Source organism: Nicotiana tabacum, chromosome 3 (genome assembly GCF_000715075.1).
Source record: "Nicotiana tabacum cultivar K326 chromosome 3, ASM71507v2, whole genome shotgun sequence".
NCBI lineage: Eukaryota > Viridiplantae > Streptophyta > Magnoliopsida > Solanales > Solanaceae > Nicotiana > Nicotiana tabacum.
This window is the reverse complement of record NC_134082.1, coordinates 8,011,021-8,016,946: the sequence shown is the minus strand read 5'-3', so window position 1 is coordinate 8,016,946 and position 5,926 is coordinate 8,011,021. Positions and strand designations below refer to the sequence as shown.

Genomic DNA, 5,926 nt, shown 5'->3' with positions numbered 1-5,926 from the left:
CCTTTAGGCGGTAATTCATCCTCGTGAAAGGTGATTTTATGGCTTTCCAGCACTTGCCCCACCATGTTGACTATTTCTCCGCAGGTGATATTGTTGGGCACGTAAGCTTCATTTAACACCTTCACCAAAGCATTCTTGTGCGCCTCTGAATTTCGTAATAGAGATAGGATGGATATCTAAGCAGGGGTTTTGTTCAAATGATCATGACGGAGTATTCCCTTGCATGTACTTTCCTCCAAAGATTATCCGGTCCAGTTTCGATGACAGGTTGTTTAGTAGCGGCCTCCTTACTCGTCCCTCCCAAGTGTTCAGGTGTATATACCCTTCCTATTCTAGTTATTCCTTGTGTAGCATTAGATTCTTCCATCTTTGCCTTTCCCTTTCGCCTAGCTTCAGCAACGTAATCCCAAGGTATGGCTTTGGAATTGAAAGGAGGTGTAGTTGATACTGTCACTGTGAAAGGTGTGGCCACTTATACCTCAAATGGAGAAGGTGTAGTTATAGGTGGAGCTACCTCTACCTCAAATGGAACTGATGCGGCTACCTCAACCTCGACTGGCGACTATGTCTGCACCACGATAGGAGTGAGTGTGACGGCGGGTTTAAAATAATAGCCTTCCCGAATAAGCCCGATTGACCCCTCAGGATCCTATTCTTCATCTGTCTCTATCACATGTACCCCATCACCCCTATGATCTGGGAGAGGATTGTTGCGGAAGTTGGGCGCAACTTCTTTTACCTGTATGACCTTGTTGTCAATCAATGTCTGGATTTTATCTTTCAATATTCGGTACTTGTCAATGGTGTGCCCCTTCATACCGGAATATTATGCACATGTTTGTTTGGGTTGACCCATTGAGAGGAGTTCTCCACTGCCACAACAGGAATAAGAGTGACATAACCAACAACCTTCAACCTTTTGTACAGCTGGTCGATGGGTTCAGCAATAGCGGTGTATTATCTGGGTGGTTTGCGATCAAAGTTAGGTCGGGGTTTTTGGTAATTTGGACGAGTTAGAGGTGAATGATAGTAGGCTGGCTGGGTGTTATAAGTATGATAGGCAGTGGCGAGTTGAGAATATCTCGGAGATGAGGGTTGGTATTAGGTGGAGGTGTTTGGTATGTAGGTGGAGGTGTTTGGTATGTGAGTGGAGATTTTGGGCCTTGAGCCACCATTACTGCCCCCATGTCTTTCTTCGTTGATATGCTGCCTGATTGCAATGCTTTGTTCGTGGCCTGTAGTGCCTCAAAATTTATTACCATCCCGTTTTTGATACATTCCTCAATCCTTTCTCCGATTTTGATGATATCAGAGAACTTGTGATTCTCAATGACCATTAGCCTTTCAGAATACTGCGGGTCCTATGCCCTGACAAAGAACTTGTTCATTTGTTCTTCTTCTAGTGTTGTTCTGACCTTGGCTGCTTCTAACCTCCACCGAGTAGCATACTCGCGGAAGGTCTCGGTTGTTTTTTTCTTTAAATTCTAGATGTAGAAAACATTTGGTGCATTCTCTATGGTGAACCTGAACAGGTCCATGAATTCTGATGCCATGCTCACCAAGTTGGCCCACTTCTTAGGGTTCTGGCTTATGTACCAGGACAGGGCATCTCCGGTAAGACTTCTCATGAAGAACTTCATTCAGATTCTTTCATTTTTTCCTATCCCCACAAGCTTGTCATAGTAAGTTCTCAAATAAACCTTGGGATAACTTGTTCCGTCAAATATTTTGAACTTGGGAGGTTTGTAACCCTCCGAAAATTCCATGTACGGTTGTAAGCACAGATCCTCGTAATTCAAACCTTTTACCCCTTGCTTCCTTCGACACCATAAACTCGACTTGTCAATTTCTTGAGTTCCTCGGCCATGTTCTTGATGAGCAGGTCCTTCTTAGCAGATTCTGGTGTATAGGTTGTGGTGTGTTCTGAGGAACGTGATAGGTAGTGGCTTGTGGGTACTGGATTGGTTGATTATGGTATTGTGGTGGAGTTGGTATCGGTAAGGGATTGAGATTTGAGGTGGAGTTGCATATTGATATGGTGCGTAGGGCTGCTTATCGAGCGGATTGGGCGGTTATTTACTCTTAATGGTTTGGTTTATCAGTTATCGGCTTTTAAATGTATTAATCTATTAGCCACCCGATAAGATATTGGGCGGATTGGTATCGGTTTAGCTCTTATTGGGTGGTTATTGGGCGGTTTATCGGCCTAGCATACATATTCACAAATCGAAATTACACTAGACATACATGTCTGTTAAAAAGAAGTAATGATCCAGCAACATTATGTCATTCAATGTTTATATTCCAGTGATGGAGATGGCTGCACTTCTAGCAATTTCTTTTATGATTGGGCCCTATTGAGCCATGATATAAGTGCAACACCAGCTCCTCACTTTGTTGGTGCCTCCGTTTACCCTCAATCTACTGATCCTTCTGCTGTAGCGACTCTCAAGTCAGAAGAACCAACATATCTAGGAAAAAAGTTCGTATTCCCAGCTGCTAAACTAAATGAACTCAAACTCAGAGTTTCTCAAAACTCCATGATCCCACATTTAGAATTGCCTCAGGGCACAAGAGAAGTTTACTTTACAGTTTACACAAGAAGTAGCAAACAACACACAAGATTACAAGTTTCTCTGCTCTCCTAAAGTTACTGCAACTTTTAGAATGAAAAAGTTCCTGCTCAACAAGACCAAATTGCTATTTCTTCTCCTGCTCTCCAGCTGCTGCTCAACAAAACCAAAAAGCTGCTGCTCAATAAGACCAAAGCTGCTCTCCAGTCTCTACTTCATATATAAAAATTAACATTTCAATAATTTTTACATGGGCAAAATTAACATCTCCAATTAATGTATTTTAGACAAGAATCTTCTCATATTCTCATTATATATATTTTAAATATAACTAGTAGTAGTAAATATTTTTCATGACAAAGCAATGAAAAATATCTTAAAACGGTTAGTACGCCTGCCATATATACTAGGACTACATTCTATCACATGTATTTACAACAAACAAACTCCAAAACTTTAAAAACATGTTCAAGACAAGGAGTTAAAAAAAAGACTTTTCATCAGCTCACATCTGTTGAGGTAAACTTCAGCAATCTGAATACCACAAAAGTCAAAAGGTGTCGTTAAAAACCTTAGAGGAAAGGTAGAAAGTAATAAGCTCTTCATCAGTAGGATTAACACTGTTAAGAACTGTAATAAGTTCTGATAGTTAATCCTATCAGTAAAGCAGGATTACCATTGTTATGCAACAAGCAGGATTAATATTGTTAGTTCAATTAACAGTAAATACACACTTATATACAACAAATACTTGAAGCCTTGATGGGTTAAATTCGAATTCTTACCAAATATATTAATATTACACGTCAATTACGGAAGGGTCTTTTCCATTGCTGGCTAAATCTGAAGAAAAAAAATTAAAATAATGAGTCGTGCGATAAATATAAGCATATCAACAACACTTATATACAACAAAAACAGTATGAGTCACTGCAACAAGAAAAGAAAAGGAATGAGAATAAAGATATCAAGTTGTAATGGACCGCAAAACATTCCATATTGTCAGAAAAACTATAATTAGTACACAGTATGTGATTCATTTGCAATATAAGTATCATCACTTGAATAAACAAACATCAGTCCAAGTGTTGGAATAAAAATTATTGCTTTATCACCAATGGTTGAGTCTAACACCCTTAAAAATCCAGCACTAACACCACCAGAAGCATATCTTTGTAATTTACTTGTGTAATTGTGTTGCTATATTTCATGGTCAGTATTACAAGGTATTCACTTCATCCTAGAGGACTTAAGTTCCGAGATGAAGTAACATATGTTTCATAAAAAGAAAAAAGAACAAGGGATTCATTGGTATATTTGTTGATACAAAACTACAGAATACTCATGTAACACCAAGATCAGCCAATTATTCCTACATTCAAAAAGACATGTCACTCTAATATTTCCAAAAACTTAGCCTAAGAATATATATGATTGGCATGTATGAAACAAGAGTAACTCCTCTATTTCAAGAGTAGTGATCAGAAACTTCTACGCTATCTGAAGAGGCTCTGATTCTAGAGATGATTCACCATCATTAACCAAACAAAATAATTTTTTAAAATTTAATAAATATAAAAAATCATTCAGGAATTGCAATATTAAGTTAATGGTTCGATTCTGCCAGCAACTTCCTCACAGATATCAGAAAAAGGAGCTTGGTTATCCTCATTATGACCGCAATTTTAGAAAATCAATAAAAAAACAACAATAAGGCTGGTTGAAAATATTTAGCTAATCAAATTCGATCGACCATTGAAACTTACCATATGCTGACTGCTGCTCTAGCTATGGCGAGAGGGAGAGGCGAGACGACGAGAGGGAGACCGATGGCTGGTGGAAGTCGACGAAGACTAGTGTGGTGGCTGCTAGTTTAGGCGTTAGGGTTTCTAGGAATTAGGTTTAGCCGTTTGGGAATTGGGACCTTAGGTGTGTAACGTTAGTCTTAGACAAACAGAGTACTCGAAACTAAAGTCAAGGGTTTTTGACTTTTTTATATTTAATATATATAAATAAAAATATATTCTTAACGGCTTAACGGATTATCCGTTAAGAAAATTGAAAAATCCGCCCCCAAATCAATAAGTCGTTAATAAAAAAATCTCAAATTGTTCCCCGTCCATTAAGTTGTTAACCCGTTACCAGTTAGCCATTAAGCTTCGGTTCGGTTCAGTTTTCGATTTCGGAACGGTTTTGAACACCCTTAATGGTGCGGGAGGATTTTGTGGATGCTGGTTTGATGGATTTTGGGGAGGAGCTAGATTTTTGGTATTTTGTTAGTTGATATCAGGGACGTTGAGGGTGAGGGAGAGGTTTGCTAAATTGCGTACCTGTTCAAGTTCCCCATGTAACTCCAGTATCTTTTGTTCCAACCCTAAAACCAAGTCATTTGGTGTCGGAGTACTCCGACTATCTGAAGTTTCCACATTCTCTGCATTTTTCTTTCGAATGCCACTTAAGTCATCCATCTTAGCTTTCTCTCTACTTCTCGTATTACTTGGAGGAAGAGGAGGAGGAGGAGGGTCTCTAGATCTGGTGTGATTTGCTGATGATGCCAGTATGTGTGAACCAACCTTAGGGGATAGGAAAAATAATTAAATAAATAATAAAAGGTAAACAAGTTACTAAGGATTCTGAAAAGTTTGCGGTATTTAAACACATACTGAGGGAATGTAAATTCACATCCTAATTTGGGAGCCTCGTTGTGTCCGAGGTAGGCCTAGCAACAAATATATTTGGAGAAATTTAGTGTCAATAATTGCCTCATTTCATTAATGTAAAAATAGACGACCCAAAACGACACTAGATAAGATAATGTTGCTAATGGCACTTGGCCTTATTACATTTTCTAAAAAAAGCAAGTAAACCTAATCTACTTGGTCCCAGAAGGACCCTCTCCAAACTGGATGCTTTTGTCGATCAGTTCCCCCAGTTCACGCAGGTTCGATAGTAAGAATGCCCTTGCCAAATGCCCTTGCCCCAGTGACTCTCTTTCTCATTCCCCCCTCCAATTCCATTAGACTGTACTCCAGATATTCCAGCCTTTCGATGGATTTAATAGCTCTCTCTTTCCACTCATTGATCATTTCCATGTCGGCCTTATGCTGCTCCATATGCTCAGCTTCAGACTCACAAATTCTTTTGTACAGCTTGTTATACTTCACATGTGCTTCGGAAACTTTGTCTATGACCCTGTTTCCTGTACCAACCCTTGGCTCGAAGATTCCTGCTATGTTATCATCCAACCATGAGATGTAGAAGTATGAGTGACCCGCATGATATCGGTCCAGCTCAATGGTAACCTTTTCCATGATAATTTTCAAGTTCCACATGTGTTGTGCTTCATTTTTTTT

The 5,926-nt window shown here is 39.2% G+C and overlaps 1 long non-coding RNA gene and 1 other non-coding gene across 2 annotated transcripts; both read right to left on the bottom strand.

Annotated features, from left to right (window-relative positions):
* Positions 1 to 2,305: 2,305 nt before the first annotated feature.
* LOC142174712 (uncharacterized) lies at positions 2,306 to 4,501 on the bottom strand. Its single transcript, XR_012703745.1, has 3 exons — positions 4,340 to 4,501; positions 3,359 to 3,416; positions 2,306 to 2,786 (listed from the first exon to the last, which is right to left on the bottom strand). It is a non-coding gene; the product is annotated as an uncharacterized LOC142174712 (long non-coding RNA).
* On the bottom strand, positions 3,604 to 3,691 carry LOC142179707 (small nucleolar RNA snoR31). The gene has a single exon (XR_012708250.1). It is a non-coding gene; the product is annotated as a small nucleolar RNA snoR31 (small nucleolar RNA).
* Positions 4,502 to 5,926: the final 1,425 nt, after the last annotated feature.